Below are 21,223 nucleotides of genomic sequence, written 5' to 3' on the forward strand. Positions count from 1 at the left end.
AGGCGTGACCTTTAACCTATGATAAAGCAGTTTTCCTGTGATGGGAGCGGTCTGTAAAACTTTATTAGTGAGGAGTAAAAGAATATAATTTTTTAAAAACCGATCAGATGATGGTAAATGGTCTGTGAAGGAAATTGCCATCCCGGTTTTCCTCCGTGGCGTGAGCGATAAGCAGAGTTCTGTCCTTTCCTTCTAAGATTCCTAATTATTTAAAGTAACACTCAGGTATGCCGTTCAGCTGGGTTAGTTACAGCGCCGGGAGCAGCTTGGGAGAACAAGGAAACACAGACTGCTTCAGGTTGTCTTCCCAAATCGACTCAAAGGTTTATTTGATACACAGCAGTTTATATAGATGAAAAAAGGTTCGTGTGTCAGCTTTCCCAGTTCAAACCGGTACAGACCAAATAAGGAAACGTCTTCCTGCCTTGTGAGCAAAGAAGTATCCTGTGTGTAGTTTATCAGCTCAGCTACAATTTATGATCATCCCAGCAAAATACACTCCTAGACATAGAATACAGAGTTCTTTCATCAGTGAATTCTGAAACAAACCACCTAGCCTTTAACGAGCCTTTTCCAGGAGATAAAGAAAAAGGGAGGATGGGAGTAAGGAAGTGGTCTCATCTCTGTGGTGTTTTCGACCTTGAGGTACCAGCTTGTGAGTCTCACATTAATTCTTGGGTCACAGAGAAAGAGAAAAACAACTAGTAGATGGGCCTTATTGAGTAACTCTTTTCTGTATAAAACAATCTTCTGTAAATGCTAACCGTGGTACTAAAATACCTAACAGTTCCCCTCTTTTATTATTTTTTAAAAATAATAACTCAAATAGAAAGGAAAAATCACAAATGTAATAACATAATATAAAAAGCAAATCATAAAATGTAATAGTTCACAACCTAATGTTCAATATACACATCAGGAACATCATTGGTAACATCTGACACATAATCTGGGTCAATTTGTGCCAATTGCAAATACATTGAAGTAGCTGTACTAGTAGCTATACTGGTTATCATTGAAAATGTGGCTTGCAGAAATGTGAACAGGGTTGCACTTTACAATATGAAATAGTAAATAAAAATCCTAAGGTTAATGCAGTAGATATGATTAATAACCTAAATATATAAAAAAGACAGTTCTTCAGTCGTCTTCTGGCCTGGTCCCAGGTTCGAGAGACACAGAATAAGCGTCGTATGATGACAATGGGCATTTCATTTTCTCCATTATCAGGATGGAATGAGTCTGGCTTTATCAGGTTAGACATCATGTGGTACTTTTGGCTTTCTGTTCCTGCTGGATGTTTGAGTACCTTGTTGTTGTTCTTTCAGACGTTGTGTGTTAATCAGTGATTGTGTGTGTGCACTGGATCCGGGCGCTGGCTCGCCTGAGATGTCATCTACCCGTGTGTTTATTTGCTCTAGTTCCGGGCGCTGGCTCGCCGGAGATGTCATCTACTTGATCCGACGCCTGAGATGGTCCGATTGGGCTGGTCTTAACCCTGCTGGCATGAATCCACTGAGGTTGTCCGTCTGTGAGGATGCTGGTTCTTCGTCACTGCCAGTACAGTCTGGGGGCTGGAACACGCGCGGCCTCCCAGAGAGTCCTTGGTTTTAGTGGCTTCTCCAACATGCATCTCCTTGTCTCCACTGGTGGAACTGTGGAGGGGAAAAGCTGAGAGAGACAAACTTTCTGATAGTTATTATTCAGTTTTTCTACCAGGTTGTGAACATCAGTGGACAATGCAATATACATCACCTTCTACTAGCGGTGCCCCTCTGGAAGCTGACCATGGTCTTGGAAATAGTCTTATTTCAAATGGAGATAATTTGGTTACTGCAGATTGAGTCATTCTAATCTCACACAGGACTTGAGTAAGTAATTTGACCCAGGTCATTAAAGTTTTAGCACACTTTTGAATTACTTCTAATGTGAATGAAGGTCCTCTATCACTGTTAATCTGGTGAGGTATTCCGAATCTGGGTATTATTTCATTGCTCAACTTTTGACAGACTACTTCTGCAGTTTCTTTTGAGGTTGGGTAAGCTTCTACTCATTTACTAAATTGATCCACTATTACCAGTAAGTACTTGATGCTTCCTTGTGCTGGCATTTGTGTAAAATCAATTTGTAATGTATGAAATGGAAAATCTGGTTGTGGTAAATGCTGATGTTTCGCTTTTGAGCTACCTACATTAGTTCGCGCACATGTTAGACAGGTTGCTAATATGCTTTTTACTGCATGTGATGTTTTCTCAATTACAAATCTTGATTTTATTGCCCCTATTACCCCTCTTTGTCCGACATGACTCACACAGTGAAAATGTCGGGCAAGGACTGGCATCAGGGAATATGGGAGGGCAATCAAACCCTTAAGATTTTGTATAGGCCATCTCTGTCATCTAAGGTACAGTCATTATTCTCCCAATAGGTGTAATCACATGCAGAGGCTTGCTCTTGTATGAATTTTAAATCAACATTTGTGTCTAAATAGTCTGGGAGTGTAACAAGTGGCAGCTGTAGGGGCACAGATAATACTTCCTGTCGAGGTGGGAGCTGTGATGCAGCTGCAGCCTTGGCTGTCACGTCTGCTAAGGCATTACCTGTTGCTTCGTCTGTGTCAGCTGTACTGTGTCCTTTCGTTTTTACAACTGCAACGGCCGATGGTAGCTGTATAGCCTGAAAAAGTCTTTGAACAAAATCAGAATTTAGCAATTTATTTTCCATCAGCAGATCTAAATCCTCTCTGTCTCCACAATGTGCCAAAGTCATGCACAACGCCAAATGCATAGCGGCTGTCTGTGTAAATCGTCACATGCTTATCCAAATGTAGCTCACAGGCGCGTATTAAAGCCATGAGCTCTGCTTTTTGTGCTGAGTGAAATGGTAATGAGTGAGCCTCTAGTATGATGTCAGGCACTGTTACCACTGAATAGCCACAAAGAAATGAGTTGTCTCTCGGCCTTGAACAGGACCCGTCCACATAAACCGTGGCTGAGTCTGAGATAGGTGTTTGCTCTAAATCTGGACATGGTGCTGTGGATTCCTGTATACGTGTCATGCAGTCATGATCATCAAGCTTGTCTGAGCCATCCTGTCGGTCAGAAGAACACAGCATAGGATCAATAAATGTGAGATTTGCATATGTTGTTTAGTTATGTTTGCTAGAATGGTCGTGACCTGGTGATTGGTGTATAGAATAGTGTCATGTGAGAGTGTAAACTTCTCGCAGTCCCTTATCATGATAGAGCAAGCTGCTACTGCCCTCAGGCAGGCCGGCATTCCTGAACAATTCAGGCAGCACCTTTGAGTGGCGGAGGTCAGCACTCCCTGTAATGCATTGAAAGAGGCAGTCATTTCTGTGGATCACAGTATTCGAGGAGGCTTGTCTTTTTTACAACAGTCACGCAGAATGTGGTCATGAAAAGAACAGTCTGGTATGCACTGTCTGCAATAGTTCACCATGCCCAGGAAGGACAACATTTCCTTCTGTGTAGTGGGCCGAGGGACAGAGGTCACAGCTTTGACCCTGTCTGCAGTCATGGAACGTTTTCCGTGAGACAGTGTGAATCCCAAATATTGAACAGAAGTCTGACAGTACTGCATTTTCTTTGCTGATGCTTTGTGGCCAGTCTTTTGGAGGTGCTGGAGAAGCATGTGTGTAGCAGTTTGACATAGTTTTTCACTTTCAGCACAGAGGAGGAGGTCATCCACATGTGGATCAGGGTGCAGCCCTGGAGGAGTGAAGCACCATTGAGAAAGCAGCAGAGCTGTCTATCATGCCTTGGGGCAAACGAGTCCAAGTGTACTGCTTATTTCTATGTGTGAATGCAAATAACGGCTGTGTGTCTTCATGACTGAGAAAAAGGAGCGGAGCATAAATCCACCACGGTAAAGTGTGTATGCAATGCATGTCAATATGCTGTGAACATCTGAAACGAGAGGTGGCAGAGGAATGTTGACTGCATTAATTTGCCTTAAGTCTTGTATGAAACGCCATACGCCAGGTTTGTTAGGCTTTGGCACAGGATTGACAGGAGTGTGGGCTTTATTGCTCCTGTAGTCAATAAATCTCCTATGATGACATCTAGAGCTGCGGCTTTTTCCGTGGAAAGGGGACATTGCCTGACATATACTCGCTTTTTGTTTTTTTTTAGCTGTGCGTGATAAGGTATGCAGTCAATAAATCCTATATCATTATCACTTTTTGACCATAATGTCATATTCTGGTATTCAGCTGGCAATGTAACTGCAGAAATAGTACAGTGGATAGGGTAGGTTAGATCTATGTGACGACATGGTGTAGTTATGTCATAAACTATGTCTGAGTTATGTGACAAAATCACTGTTTGACCTTCACTTGTGTGAGCAGTTATCATGTTGTTGAACAGTGTGAGAGAAACAAAAGTGTGGCTCCCAGATATGGGATTACCTGTTAGTGGCGTCTGTACACGTTTTTTTTTTTTTTGGCACAGTGTGTGACATAGAGTACCGGACAAAAAGGATGTTGAGTTCATTCTCTGCTGAGGGTCCAGCTGACACAGAGGATGTTCCTTCTCCATCATGTCGGTACATAGGGCAGAGAAAACATAAGCTGTTATCAGTGTCAGCAAACATTTCACCCTTTATGTTAAATGAAATACACAAATTCATTTTTGCCTTGGGTGTCTGCGGCTGCTGGAAAACTGAGCTGAATTTGCACCTCTAGCTTGTCCAACAGTGCATAAAGCGTTTTATGAATACTAGGATGGATTCATCAGGCTTCTGTTTACACATAGTTACTGCATTTAAGTCACTTTTGTCTCTGGACATTGTTAGCAGGAATTTCTTTAGATTCTTAAAGAAATCGGCGACTTTGTCATTATTTACCCTCCTTTTGTCCATAGCGGTAACATTTGATGCATCACGTCGCGGCATTCTATCATATATTTTCTACAGGACTTTTTAAGCAGACTACTTTTCTTATCACAAATGATATTCAACATTTCTACTGACCTGTTTTCTGGCGATAATCGTTCGGGATAAGGCTCCGAAAAGAAATTAGAATGCATTGAACTTCTTAAGTTGTAAACAAAGTCAGTCACATAAGCACTCCCGCATGTTCTGGATACGTGATCATGGACGTCTTCACCGATTCGCGGACGTAGGTTACACGTAACCGGAAATGGGAGTTATACTGAGCCGTTATTTGAGACTTTATTTTGTATTTTATTAATTTTTGGTTTTACAGGTACTTTAGATTTTTTTATCGGACCTGTCTGTGGTCTTTGAATTATTCTGACCCATGTTCAGTGATTTCCAGAGGGGTTTACACGCTAGGAGGATTTAGGTTAGTATTTTCGCTGCGGCACAGCTGAGGTCACTTTAAATTTATTGCTAGCAATTTTTGTTTGTGTGAGCAACTCTCACTTAGCGAGCAACTTCTCGCTTAACGAGCAACTTCTCGTAAAACAACAGGCAACTTCCTGTGTCTTTCTGCTTTTAATTTACTGCTTTTAACCCTTGTATGGTAATCGGGTCTGTGAGACCCGTTTTCAGTTTTCTTTCGTTTTTTTTTTTTTTTTTTTAACAAAATTAAATTTAATTATTTACTAGCTTTCTGTGAGTGAGCAACTTCTCACTTTTTAACGTACGTTTCAAGATAACAGGCAACTCCCTGTGTCACTCTTTGATGAGCAACTTCTCACTTAACGAGAAGTATTTAAGACAACAGGCAACTTTCTGTGTCACTTTTTCTGAGTGAGCAACTTCTCACTTTTTAACGTACGTTTAATTAAACAATTAATTATTATTATTTTTTTAAACAAAATTAAAATATTCAAGACAACAGGCAACTTCCTGTGTCCACCAACACCACACAAGGGTTAATTTACTTTATTCGGGGACTGAGGAAGTCGTCAGTGTATCTCTCTGGATCACTAAGTGAAACTTCGTCAGCATATCCCGTTTCTTTATGGATCAATCACTGAGAGAGGTATAATAGGTCTTTATATAAATATGAAAGACGCATATTTACCTTCTGTCAGGGATCCCACTTCTGACACCAAAATTGAAGGAAATTGCCGTCCCGGGTTTCCTCCGTGGCGTGAGCGATAAGCAGAGTTCTGTCCTTTCCTTCTAAGATTCCTAATTATTTAAAGTAACACTCAGGTATGCCGTTCAGCTGGGTTAGTTACAGCGCCGGGAGCAGCTTGGGAGAACAAGGAAACACAGACTGCTTCAGGTTGTCTTCCCAAATCGACTCAAAGGTTTATTTGATACACAGCAGTTTATATAGATGAAAAAAGGTTCGTGTGTCAGCTTTCCCAGTTCAAACCGGTACAGACCAAATAAGGAAACGTCTTCCTGCCTTGTGAGCAAAGAAGTATCCTGTGTGTAGTTTATCAGCTCAGCTACAATTTATGATCATCCCAGCAAAATACACTCCTAGACATAGAATACAGAGTTCTTTCATCAGTGAATTCTGAAACAAACCACCTAGCCTTTAACGAGCCTTTTCCAGGAGATAAAGAAAAAGGGAGGATGGGAGTAAGGAAGTGGTCTCATCTCTGTGGTGTTTTCGACCTTGAGGTACCAGCTTGTGAGTCTCACATTAATTCTTGGGTCACAGAGAAAGAGAAAAACAACTAGTAGATGGGCCTTATTGAGTAACTCTTTTCTGTATAAAACAATCTTCTGTAAATGCTAACCGTGGTACTAAAATACCTAACAGTTCCCCTCTTTTATTATTTTTTAAAAATAATAACTCAAATAGAAAGGAAAAATCACAAATGTAATAACATAATATAAAAAGCAAATCATAAAATGTAATAGTTCACAACCTAATGTTCAATATACACATCAGGAACATCATTGGTAACATCTGACACATAATCTGGGTCAATTTGTGCCAATTGCAAATACATTGAAGTAGCTGTACTAGTAGCTATACTGGTTATCATTGAAAATGTGGCTTGCAGAAATGTGAACAGGGTTGCACTTTACAATATGAAATAGTAAATAAAAATCCTAAGGTTAATGCAGTAGATATGATTAATAACCTAAATATATAAAAAAGACAGTTCTTCAGTCGTCTTCTGGCCTGGTCCCAGGTTCGAGAGACACAGAATAAGCGTCGTATGATGACAATGGGCATTTCATTTTCTCCATTATCAGGATGGAATGAGTCTGGCTTTATCAGGTTAGACATCATGTGGTACTTTTGGCTTTCTGTTCCTGCTGGATGTTTGAGTACCTTGTTGTTGTTCTTTCAGACGTTGTGTGTTAATCAGTGATTGTGTGTGTGCACTGGATCCGGGCGCTGGCTCGCCTGAGATGTCATCTACCCGTGTGTTTATTTGCTCTAGTTCCGGGCGCTGGCTCGCCGGAGATGTCATCTACTTGATCCGACGCCTGAGATGGTCCGATTGGGCTGGTCTTAACCCTGCTGGCATGAATCCACTGAGGTTGTCCGTCTGTGAGGATGCTGGTTCTTCGTCACTGCCAGTACAGTCTGGGGGCTGGAACACGCGCGGCCTCCCAGAGAGTCCTTGGTTTTAGTGGCTTCTCCAACATGCATCTCCTTGTCTCCACTGGTGGAACTGTGGAGGGGAAAAGCTGAGAGAGACAAACTTTCTGATAGTTATTATTCAGTTTTTCTACCAGGTTGTGAACATCAGTGGACAATGCAATATACATCACCTTCTACTAGCGGTGCCCCTCTGGAAGCTGACCATGGTCTTGGAAATAGTCTTATTTCAAATGGAGATAATTTGGTTACTGCAGATTGAGTCATTCTAATCTCACACAGGACTTGAGTAAGTAATTTGACCCAGGTCATTAAAGTTTTAGCACACTTTTGAATTACTTCTAATGTGAATGAAGGTCCTCTATCACTGTTAATCTGGTGAGGTATTCCGAATCTGGGTATTATTTCATTGCTCAACTTTTGACAGACTACTTCTGCAGTTTCTTTTGAGGTTGGGTAAGCTTCTACTCATTTACTAAATTGATCCACTATTACCAGTAAGTACTTGATGCTTCCTTGTGCTGGCATTTGTGTAAAATCAATTTGTAATGTATGAAATGGAAAATCTGGTTGTGGTAAATGCTGATGTTTCGCTTTTGAGCTACCTACATTAGTTCGCGCACATGTTAGACAGGTTGCTAATATGCTTTTTACTGCATGTGATGTTTTCTCAATTACAAATCTTGATTTTATTGCCCCTATTACCCCTCTTTGTCCGACATGACTCACACAGTGAAAATGTCGGGCAAGGACTGGCATCAGGGAATATGGGAGGGCAATCAAACCCTTAAGATTTTGTATAGGCCATCTCTGTCATCTAAGGTACAGTCATTATTCTCCCAATAGGTGTAATCACATGCAGAGGCTTGCTCTTGTATGAATTTTAAATCAACATTTGTGTCTAAATAGTCTGGGAGTGTAACAAGTGGCAGCTGTAGGGGCACAGATAATACTTCCTGTCGAGGTGGGAGCTGTGATGCAGCTGCAGCCTTGGCTGTCACGTCTGCTAAGGCATTACCTGTTGCTTCGTCTGTGTCAGCTGTACTGTGTCCTTTCGTTTTTACAACTGCAACGGCCGATGGTAGCTGTATAGCCTGAAAAAGTCTTTGAACAAAATCAGAATTTAGCAATTTATTTTCCATCAGCAGATCTAAATCCTCTCTGTCTCCACAATGTGCCAAAGTCATGCACAACGCCAAATGCATAGCGGCTGTCTGTGTAAATCGTCACATGCTTATCCAAATGTAGCTCACAGGCGCGTATTAAAGCCATGAGCTCTGCTTTTTGTGCTGAGTGAAATGGTAATGAGTGAGCCTCTAGTATGATGTCAGGCACTGTTACCACTGAATAGCCACAAAGAAATGAGTTGTCTCTCGGCCTTGAACAGGACCCGTCCACATAAACCGTGGCTGAGTCTGAGATAGGTGTTTGCTCTAAATCTGGACATGGTGCTGTGGATTCCTGTATACGTGTCATGCAGTCATGATCATCAAGCTTGTCTGAGCCATCCTGTCGGTCAGAAGAACACAGCATAGGATCAATAAATGTGAGATTTGCATATGTTGTTTAGTTATGTTTGCTAGAATGGTCGTGACCTGGTGATTGGTGTATAGAATAGTGTCATGTGAGAGTGTAAACTTCTCGCAGTCCCTTATCATGATAGAGCAAGCTGCTACTGCCCTCAGGCAGGCCGGCATTCCTGAACAATTCAGGCAGCACCTTTGAGTGGCGGAGGTCAGCACTCCCTGTAATGCATTGAAAGAGGCAGTCATTTCTGTGGATCACAGTATTCGAGGAGGCTTGTCTTTTTTACAACAGTCACGCAGAATGTGGTCATGAAAAGAACAGTCTGGTATGCACTGTCTGCAATAGTTCACCATGCCCAGGAAGGACAACATTTCCTTCTGTGTAGTGGGCCGAGGGACAGAGGTCACAGCTTTGACCCTGTCTGCAGTCATGGAACGTTTTCCGTGAGACAGTGTGAATCCCAAATATTGAACAGAAGTCTGACAGTACTGCATTTTCTTTGCTGATGCTTTGTGGCCAGTCTTTTGGAGGTGCTGGAGAAGCATGTGTGTAGCAGTTTGACATAGTTTTTCACTTTCAGCACAGAGGAGGAGGTCATCCACATGTGGATCAGGGTGCAGCCCTGGAGGAGTGAAGCACCATTGAGAAAGCAGCAGAGCTGTCTATCATGCCTTGGGGCAAACGAGTCCAAGTGTACTGCTTATTTCTATGTGTGAATGCAAATAACGGCTGTGTGTCTTCATGACTGAGAAAAAGGAGCGGAGCATAAATCCACCACGGTAAAGTGTGTATGCAATGCATGTCAATATGCTGTGAACATCTGAAACGAGAGGTGGCAGAGGAATGTTGACTGCATTAATTTGCCTTAAGTCTTGTATGAAACGCCATACGCCAGGTTTGTTAGGCTTTGGCACAGGATTGACAGGAGTGTGGGCTTTATTGCTCCTGTAGTCAATAAATCTCCTATGATGACATCTAGAGCTGCGGCTTTTTCCGTGGAAAGGGGACATTGCCTGACATATACTCGCTTTTTGTTTTTTTTTAGCTGTGCGTGATAAGGTATGCAGTCAATAAATCCTATATCATTATCACTTTTTGACCATAATGTCATATTCTGGTATTCAGCTGGCAATGTAACTGCAGAAATAGTACAGTGGATAGGGTAGGTTAGATCTATGTGACGACATGGTGTAGTTATGTCATAAACTATGTCTGAGTTATGTGACAAAATCACTGTTTGACCTTCACTTGTGTGAGCAGTTATCATGTTGTTGAACAGTGTGAGAGAAACAAAAGTGTGGCTCCCAGATATGGGATTACCTGTTAGTGGCGTCTGTACACGTTTTTTTTTTTTTTGGCACAGTGTGTGACATAGAGTACCGGACAAAAAGGATGTTGAGTTCATTCTCTGCTGAGGGTCCAGCTGACACAGAGGATGTTCCTTCTCCATCATGTCGGTACATAGGGCAGAGAAAACATAAGCTGTTATCAGTGTCAGCAAACATTTCACCCTTTATGTTAAATGAAATACACAAATTCATTTTTGCCTTGGGTGTCTGCGGCTGCTGGAAAACTGAGCTGAATTTGCACCTCTAGCTTGTCCAACAGTGCATAAAGCGTTTTATGAATACTAGGATGGATTCATCAGGCTTCTGTTTACACATAGTTACTGCATTTAAGTCACTTTTGTCTCTGGACATTGTTAGCAGGAATTTCTTTAGATTCTTAAAGAAATCGGCGACTTTGTCATTATTTACCCTCCTTTTGTCCATAGCGGTAACATTTGATGCATCACGTCGCGGCATTCTATCATATATTTTCTACAGGACTTTTTAAGCAGACTACTTTTCTTATCACAAATGATATTCAACATTTCTACTGACCTGTTTTCTGGCGATAATCGTTCGGGATAAGGCTCCGAAAAGAAATTAGAATGCATTGAACTTCTTAAGTTGTAAACAAAGTCAGTCACATAAGCACTCCCGCATGTTCTGGATACGTGATCATGGACGTCTTCACCGATTCGCGGACGTAGGTTACACGTAACCGGAAATGGGAGTTATACTGAGCCGTTATTTGAGACTTTATTTTGTATTTTATTAATTTTTGGTTTTACAGGTACTTTAGATTTTTTTATCGGACCTGTCTGTGGTCTTTGAATTATTCTGACCCATGTTCAGTGATTTCCAGAGGGGTTTACACGCTAGGAGGATTTAGGTTAGTATTTTCGCTGCGGCACAGCTGAGGTCACTTTAAATTTATTGCTAGCAATTTTTGTTTGTGTGAGCAACTCTCACTTAGCGAGCAACTTCTCGCTTAACGAGCAACTTCTCGTAAAACAACAGGCAACTTCCTGTGTCTTTCTGCTTTTAATTTACTGCTTTTAACCCTTGTATGGTAATCGGGTCTGTGAGACCCGTTTTCAGTTTTCTTTCGTTTTTTTTTTTTTTTTTTTAACAAAATTAAATTTAATTATTTACTAGCTTTCTGTGAGTGAGCAACTTCTCACTTTTTAACGTACGTTTCAAGATAACAGGCAACTCCCTGTGTCACTCTTTGATGAGCAACTTCTCACTTAACGAGAAGTATTTAAGACAACAGGCAACTTTCTGTGTCACTTTTTCTGAGTGAGCAACTTCTCACTTTTTAACGTACGTTTAATTAAACAATTAATTATTATTATTTTTTTAAACAAAATTAAAATATTCAAGACAACAGGCAACTTCCTGTGTCCACCAACACCACACAAGGGTTAATTTACTTTATTCGGGGACTGAGGAAGTCGTCAGTGTATCTCTCTGGATCACTAAGTGAAACTTCGTCAGCATATCCCGTTTCTTTATGGATCAATCACTGAGAGAGGTATAATAGGTCTTTATATAAATATGAAAGACGCATATTTACCTTCTGTCAGGGATCCCACTTCTGACACCAAAATTGAAGGAAATTGCCGTCCCGGGTTTCCTCCGTGGCGTGAGCGATAAGCAGAGTTCTGTCCTTTCCTTCTAAGATTCCTAATTATTTAAAGTAACACTCAGGTATGCCGTTCAGCTGGGTTAGTTACAGCGCCGGGAGCAGCTTGGGAGAACAAGGAAACACAGACTGCTTCAGGTTGTCTTCCCAAATCGACTCAAAGGTTTATTTGATACACAGCAGTTTATATAGATGAAAAAAGGTTCGTGTGTCAGCTTTCCCAGTTCAAACCGGTACAGACCAAATAAGGAAACGTCTTCCTGCCTTGTGAGCAAAGAAGTATCCTGTGTGTAGTTTATCAGCTCAGCTACAATTTATGATCATCCCAGCAAAATACACTCCTAGACATAGAATACAGAGTTCTTTCATTAGTGAATTCTGAAACAAACCACCTAGCCTTTAACGAGCCTTTTCCAGGAGATAAAGAAAAAGGGAGGATGGGAGTAAGGAAGTGGTCTCATCTCTGTGGTGTTTTCGACCTTGAGGTACCAGCTTGTGAGTCTCACATTAATTCTTGGGTCACAGAGAAAGAGAAAAACAACTAGTAGATGGGCCTTATTGAGCAACTCTTTTCTGTATAAAACAATCTTCTGTAAATGCTAACCGTGGTACTAAAATACCTAACAGTCTGTATTTGTATAGCGCTTCACTAGTCCCTAAGGACCCAAAGCGCTTTACATATCCACACATTCACACACTGGTGATGGCAGCTACATTGTAGCCACAGCCACCCTGGGGCGCACTGACAGATGATCATTATTTTCTTTTAAGGCCCTTTGATTTATTCATGGCTCTGAGCCAGAGATGTCCTCACAGGCCACATGAAAGCTACAGCTCCGCTGATGTCCAGCAGAGGCAGCAGTGAGTCCGTCCCGACGCACATGTTAAAATAAGCATGCTTACAGCGCGACACCTGCACCTGCAGCAGCTCCATCCAAATATTCCCAGTACTGATACCAACACTGGTGTCAGGTCGATACACACTGACAGGAGCGTTGGTTCTTCTTGGTTCAGAGCGTAGAACACGTGTTTTTGTAACAATCATTACAACATGTTCAGAATTTGCATATTAATGATGATTCATGTCATAAATGACGACAAACTGCTCTGCCGTACATACGCTGCCTTTATAGGTTAAAATTTCGGTACTGGTCTCAGCAGTATCGGCCCTGTATCTACTCGGGTAGCACTCATGAAGGCAAAGGTGTGACTCTAACCCAGTGCAGCACTGTTACATACAGAAGCACTCATGAGGCCATACCAGGCACAGTTCGGACACCGGGGGATAAGCCTATCCCAGCTACACACAGAGACATTCACGCCGAAGCCCTCGAACTGCCCACACACACATGAACCCGCATGTCCGCTCCACACAGAGGCCTGGCAGGTGATGGAAGCAGGACTTTCTTGCTGCGAGGCAGCCGTGCTAACCAATGTTCCTGTGAAGACCCCACAGCTGGACGGGCCGATGCTGATTCTTCGTTTTCATCGTGTTTTTTGTTTGTTTTTGTTGAAAAGGTGTAAACAATGAAAGGGGGTGGATTGGCCAATTGGTCATGATGGACTCTGGGCTGGACCAATTACAGCCGAGGAGGTCGAACTTTAAAGTTCCATATTGAGGAACGTGATTTGTCTCAGACTTCAGCTAGAATGGAACAAAGACACAAAGCCGGAGTTATTCTGCGTTGTTACGCTGCAGCTGCCTCTCATTCTCCCCTCCCTCTCCTGTTTCTACTCCAATCATGAAACTGATCAATGATCAGCTGATCGGCTTTTCTCTCTTGTTTGTTTCTGGCCCACTTTGCGCCAGAAACAGGAAACCATCGAATAAACAACAGCAGCACGTTTAAGCTTGATAAGCTGTTGTTAGCATTTATTTTTTTCCGCCTGTCCCGTTTGGTTCTTTTGCCATCAGAATTATTGTTTGAAGGCAAAGAAAGATGCCCAACGGATTTACTACACCCAGTGGACCATCCCAGCCTTGCTGTATTGGTCCATTTGATTGACCTTTGTTTTTATTGTTTATTTATTTTATTTTATTTTCAGTTGTTACATAAGAGATTGATCAGCTGTTGTTAGAATTTATTTAATATTAATTTCTAGTATCAGCTGATGTTTGCTGGAGCCACAGCTGTAAAGCTGCTGGTCATGATGTCGGTTTGGATATGTGGTGAGAGGGAAACATGAAGATGAAACCAGGAGATGTCCTTACTGGATCATCAGAGCTGTGATGGAGAAACAGGTTTACCTTTTAGGTCACATGGATGAGTTGAAGTTATGAACTGTTTCTGAGAGACAAATAACACCAGGATCCTTTTCTAAGCAGCTGACAGCTGGTAACTGTGCAGGGGCGGGTCTAGCAAAGTGTTGCCAGGGGGGCAGGTAGGGCATTAACAGGGAGAGGGGGGCACAAAGAAATACTTTCTTATTCTCATTTAAAATGTCTGTTATTAAATAATTATCTGAATCTTACAACCAAAGTTTTTATCTGGTGTAAAATGTATAGAAATCCATTATTGTATGTAGTAAATGTGAGTCTCAGTTCTGATGACTGTCTGGAGTCTCTTCTTATCGGCTGTTGTGCAACCAGCGTACCGCACAGGGATGGCGTGCACCAGCACACTCTCCATAGCGGCATGGCACGGAGGTCAGTCTGCAGCCTGTTCCATCTCAGGACCCTCAGGAAATGGAGGCGCTGCTGGGCTTTCTTCACCAGGGCTCATGTGTTTGTGGACCAAGATCGGTCCTCAGATATGTGGGTGCCGAGGAACTTAGAGGAGGACACCCTCTCCACACAGTCACCTTTCATGGAGAGGGGAGGGGGATCGGTTCTTCTTCTTCTCACCGTCATAAACCTCATTTAAGTGCTGGAACGTTTACTGTGCAGACCTGATCTAAAACCAGTGCCACACATGGCTTATGTGACATCATCATCAGTGAATGTGGTCAAACAGGACCTGCGGCGGCTCTGCAGCGCGCACTTGGATCCAGATTTCTCAGTGTTTTTAATCCTTCTTCAGAAATCTCTGCGTGAACACAGGGTCTGCTGTTGGTCTGTAACCGCAGCGTCATGGATCCGTCACAGTCTGAATAAACTCTTTCACTGGTCAAAACGCCACAAAGTGCATTGTGGGTAAACCTTCCAGCCCTGATCAGTGCAGCTCTGTTTGTTCCTGAGGTGAGGGTTACAAAATCTGGTTTTATGAAACATCCACCAAAGTTTCTTCTTTTCTACAATGTTCAGAAACACTTTATAACACAGCTCGTAATTCAAATGATTTCATTTACCTGCTGAACTCTGCTCAAATACACCAGAGAGAGGCTAACGCTCCAGCCTGCACAATCATACTGTCACAGTTATACAGCATACATGTAGGAGAGGGCGTGGTGGTGAAGGCAGAGCTGCTGACCTGCTGTGACTCAGCACGACTTCATGTCGCTGTTCTCTAAGTGTGTGAAAGAGTCGCTCTCTGCCTCGTGCTGAAACTCGGCTGACGGGGAAAGGTCAGAGGAGGTGCTCACTGCAAACTCAGATCACTGTCACCCCGAAGGAGGAGCCTGCTGCACATCACAGGTCACCAAACAGGTCAAAGACTCTAACATGAGAGACCTCGGGGTCAGAGGTCATTACCAGTCTAAAGAAACACAAGAAATGATTAGTACACACCGGCTCACTCCTTGGCGGCCGCTTGTCGGGGCCTGGGGCCTGGGGCTCGCTCGGGCCCCTTTGGAGGTGGGGTGCCCCCGGCCTCTCGGCCTAGGGCTCGGTCACTCAGGCGCAGCTGGGGGCCGGCGGAGCTCACGGGCGCGTCACTGCAACCCCCCCTGGCTTCTGCTCCGCGGCTGCTGAGTGAGCCCTCATCTGGGACTCTCCTCAGCTCTTACTGGAACAGTGGCGCGGCTGCCCCTCTGTTGGTCTTCCATGGTCTCTTGTGTTCTGGGGGCCTCTGGATGTCTGGAGTTTTGATCTCCTCCATACCCGCTTCACACCCTGGAGGATGGGGCTGTGGCCCCCCCACACTCCCTAGCAGATCATTACATGGAGAAACCTTTGGAATGCAAGCATGCTGATCCACACAGGTATGCACACATGGGTATTCACAGACGCGGACTAAAGCTTTCTTGGCTGCTGCCTCAAAGCACACTGTGCGCTGTCTATCTTGCGTGCTGCACAATATCGTTTATTACTTAGTAAATACTGATATCTATGACTAGCTAGTTTATTGTGATGGTGCTTTGTTTTCTCTATTATTATGTTGCTCTTTGTTGTTTGCTGTCTCCTCTGTTTGTTTGTTTGTTTGTTTGTTTGTTTGTTTTTTCTCCATACAGGTGACCCAGGAGTTTTTTTTTTTTTTTGTCTCTCTTCCCCCCCCTTCTCACCGTCTCTTCTCCCCTTGGGTTTTCTTTCTTTCTCTCCCCCTCTCTCTCTCATTCATTCCCCCTGTCCTATTTATTAAAAAAAAAAAAAAAAAAAAAAAAAAAAAAAATGACAAAGGATGAACTGAAGCTCTGCCATCACGTAATGTCGCATACTGCTGTTTCTGATGTCATTTTTAAAAAAAAAAAAAAAAAAAAAAAAAAGAAATGATTAGCTGCTCCCAGTTACACGCTGCCACGCAGCCACAGACTGTAGATAAAAGATGGAGAGTAGGAAATCAGGTGGGTGGAGCCTGTTCAACCATGTCCTCAGAGCAAAAACATATCTCAGCATGCGATGAGGTCTTCATGGACTCCTCGCCTCGCCTGTGCACGTCTACCTGTGTAAGTCTGACCCACCTGTGCAGGAGCAGACATCGTCTTCTTCTGTGGTTTTGTTCTTCCAGCTCAGCTGAAGTCAAACTAAAACACAGTGCGAGAAACATTTTTGACTTTGGAACAAAATCTGAGTGAAATCAGAGTCACACATCCCCACAGACCTCACAGACCCTGCCCACAGACCTCACAGACCCTGCCCACAGACCCCACAGACCTCACAGACAGTGCCCACAGACCCCACAGACCCCACAGACCCCACAGACCCTGCCCACAGACCTCACAGACCCTACCCACAGACCGTGCCCACAGACCCCACAGACCCTGCCCACAGACCCTGCCCACAGACCTCACAGACCGTGCCCACAGACCCTGCCCACAGACCCTGCCCACAGACCCCACAGACCGTGCCCACAGACCCCACAGACCTCACAGACCGTGCCCACAGACCCCACAGACCTCACAGACAGTGCCCACAGACCCTGCCCACAGACCCCACAGACCGTGCCCACAGACCCCACAGACCTCACAGACAGTGCCCACAGACCCCACAGACCCCACAGACCTCACAGACCCTGCCCACAGACCTCACAGACCCTGCCCACAGACCCTGCCCACAGACCTCACAGACCGTGCCCACAGACCCTGCCCACAGACCCTGCCCACAGACCCCACAGACCGTGCCCACAGACCCCACAGACCTCACAGACCCTACCCACAGACCCTGCCCACAGACCTCACAGACCGTGCCCACAGACCCTGCCCACAGACCCTGCCCACAGACCCCACAGACCGTGCCCACAGACCCCACAGGCCTCACAGACAGTGCCCAAAGACCCCACAGACCCCACTGACCCTGCCCACAGACCCCACAGACCTCACAGACAGTGCCCACAGACCCCACAGACCCCACAGACCTCACAGACCCTGCCCACAGACCTCACAGACCCTGCCCACAGACCCTGCCCACAGACCTCACAGACCGTGCCCACAGACCCTGCCCACAGACCCCACAGACCGTGCCCACAGACCCCACAGACCTCACAGACCCTACCCACAGACCCTGCCCACAGACCTCACAGACCGTGCCCACAGACCCTGCCCACAGACCCTGCCCACAGACCCCACAGACCGTGCCCACAGACCCCACAGACCTCACAGACAGTGCCCAAAGACCCCACAGACCCCACTGACCCTGCCCACAGACCCCACAGACCTCACAGACAGTGCCCACAGACCCCACTGACCCTGCCCACAGACCCCACAGACCCTGCCCACAGACCCCACAGACCTCACAGACCCTGCCCACAGACCTCACAGACCCTGCCCACAGACCCCACAGACCTCACAGACAGTGCCCACAGACCCCACAGACCTCACAGACCCCACAGACCCTGCCCACAGACCTCACAGACCCTGCCCACAGACCCCACAGACCTCACAGACAGTGCCCACAGACCCCACAGACCCCACAGACCCTGCCCACAGACCTCACAGACCCTGCCCACAGACCCCACAGACCTCACAGACAGTGCCCACAGACCCCACAGACCTCACAGACCCCACAGACCCTGCCCACAGACCTCACAGACCCTGCCCACAGACCCCACAGACCTCACAGACAGTGCCCACAGACCCCACAGACCCCACAGACCTCACAGACCCTGCCCACAGACCTCACAGACCCTGCCCACAGACCCCACAGACCTCACAGACCCCACAGACCCTGCCCACAGACCTCACAGACCCTGCCCACAGACCCCACAGACCTCACAGACAGTGCCCACAGACCCCACTGACCCTGCCCACAGACCCCACAGACCCTGCCCACAGACCTCACAGACCCTGCCCACAGACCCTGCCCACAGACCTCACAGACCTCACAGACCCCACAGACCCCACAGACCCTGCCCACAGACCCTGCCCACAGACCCCACAGACCTCACAGACCCTGCCCACAGACCCTGCCCACAGACCCCACAGACCTCACAGACCCTGCCCACAGACCCTCACAGGGGTGGGCTGCTTTTAACCATGTAAAGCACTTTGTGCTACATCTTTGTATGAAAAGATGTAGCACATATAAATAAAGATTGATTGATCTCTGCCCTCAGAGTCTCCTTCATATCTTCACCATCATTCCATCCAACCTCTTCCCCAGTCAGGGTCACGGGGAGGTGGAGCCTAACTCAGCTGTCATAGGGTGAGGGGCGGCACACCAGCGACAAGCTTAGAATCACCAGTTAACCTGATGAGTGTGTTCAGCCAGCAGCTGGATTCAAACCCTTCTTATGGTGAGGCGACAGTGCTAACCACTGCGCCACCTCCAGTTTATATCAGTTATTTCACAGGTGTGTATCGAATGTGCACCTGTTTACCTTGATTCATTCATTTATAGTTTTTATGAACGTCTTTGAAAACTGTCTGCTCCCCAACGAAACACTAGAGGGGACCGAGCATTTGCAATCGTCGCACCCAGTCTCTGGAATAATCTTCCTATCGATGTCCGCATGTCAGATTCCATTTAATCGTTTAAATCACAGGTAAAAACTAGAGATGGACCGATCTGATATTACGTATCGGTGTCGGTCTGATACTGACGTAAATTACAGGATCGGATATCAGAGAGAAATAAAAAATGTAATCGATCCATTAAATATCACAAAACCACCTCACAAAACTTGCAACACGGCGCAACTCGGCTCATAACTGTAGCACATCGGAGCAGTGTGCTCACGTGATAGAGCGGCTGTGCGTATTTGTAGCCTCGCTACCAAACTCCGAGGAAGTTTTCCCCGAGAGAAGTAAAGCAAGTGTGTAAGTTCATCTCTGAATGTCTGTAAAGCATTCCTGCGTTAAGCTTAACAACCTATGGAGCGACCGCCTCTCTCTCTCTCTCTCTCTCCTGCTGCTACTTCAATCTTGAAACTGATCAATGATCAGCTGATCGTCTCTCTGGTTTGTTTTTGGCCCACTTTGCACCAGAAAGAGGAAACCAGCGGCTGAACAACAGCAGCACGTTTAAGCTTGATCAGCTGTTGTTAGAATTTATTTAATATTACTTTCTACACCAGGATCTTTTTCTACGTAGCTGACGCTGGTAACTGTGCAGGGGCGGATCTAGCAAAGTTTAGCCAGGGGGGCCGATAGGGCATGAACAGGGAAAAGGGGGCACAAAGACATACTTTTCTTTCTTATTCTCATTTAAAATGTCGAGCTTTTAATAAATAATTATCTGAATCTGACACCCAAAGTTTTATTCTGATGAAAAATATATAGAAGTCCATTACTGTATATAGTAACTGTTAAGTCTAATATACCCTAGTAAGCTATAGTACTTTTTCCTTTGGGAACCATCTGTGCAGTCTGCAGTTCTGTAGAAGAAAGATGTTGAATCTATTTAATTATTCTTGAAAAATAATTGATTTCTATGTTTTTTTTCCCCCACTGCATCAAATTATAGTTGATTGTGTTGATTAAGCATCATGAGGTGGGGGGTGGTTCCTTATTTTTATTTATTTATTTATTTATTTATTGCTGGGAGTTTGCACCCCTATTAGTCAGGTTGCTTAATCTTTAAAATACCAGAAGGATGGTGCAGGTTTAAGTTTATTAGATTGATCAGTTTTGCTGAACTATGAAATATTTGGGTGCAGTGTATTTTTTGCATACAGGTATAACAGAATAGCTTTAGTGTTTTGTTATGTTTTTTAACTTGAGTATGAACTTATACAAAAACAGCAAGATATTAAAAAAACAGTTTTATTGATTAACAACACACTATATCGGATTCACATCGGTATCGGCAGATTTCCAAATTTACGGTATCGATATCGGACATAAAAACGTGGTATCGTGCCATCTCCAGTAAAAACTCACCTGTTCTAGCTTTTGAAGCAAATTAGTTTGGACCTCCACCTGGTCTGCAGTTGTGCTATGTAACTGTAACTGTCACAGTAACTGTAACTATAATTTTTTTTAATGTTTTTGTTGCCTTTGTTGTGATCTGCTTTGCTACCTTGTGTGAAGCACTTTGATGCATACTGTCCTTTTTAAATGTGCTATAGAAATAAAATATCGATTGCTCTCTCACAGCACGTCACACAGATGTGGACAAAGATCACCTGATGTCTCAGCTACAGTAACTGTGATGGGAACAATTACAGACTCATTACTGAACTGAAGTCATCGTTAAATTATTCTTTTTAAATCTTTGAACAGGATTTTCTATTCTTTGTTCTTTTACTTCAGGAAAGGATCCAAATATATGCTGTGTTAGCGCCCCCCAGCGGTTCAACTCCACACTGCACCGTTTTTAATCAAACCGGAAGCGGGTTTGTTATTCAAAATAAAAGCTGGAAAATAGTTAAAGTTTATTTAAACAGGTTATTTAATACAAACTCAGTTCAAAGTGTTTTCAGGACTCACAGATTTCTGCTCTAAAATAGTTTAAAAAAACAAAACAAG

The 21,223-nt window shown here is 44.3% G+C and overlaps 1 long non-coding RNA gene across 1 annotated transcript; it reads right to left on the reverse strand.

Annotated features, from left to right (window-relative positions):
• Nucleotides 1–299: 299 nt before the first annotated feature.
• Nucleotides 300–11,929, reverse strand: LOC143421739 (uncharacterized). Its single transcript, XR_013101299.1, has 2 exons — nt 6,014–11,929; nt 300–1,671 (listed from the first exon to the last, which is right to left on the reverse strand). It is a non-coding gene; the product is annotated as an uncharacterized LOC143421739 (long non-coding RNA).
• Nucleotides 11,930–21,223: the final 9,294 nt, after the last annotated feature.

This window comes from Maylandia zebra, linkage group LG13 (assembly GCF_041146795.1).
Source record: "Maylandia zebra isolate NMK-2024a linkage group LG13, Mzebra_GT3a, whole genome shotgun sequence".
NCBI classification, from domain to species: Eukaryota; Metazoa; Chordata; class Actinopteri; order Cichliformes; family Cichlidae; genus Maylandia; species Maylandia zebra.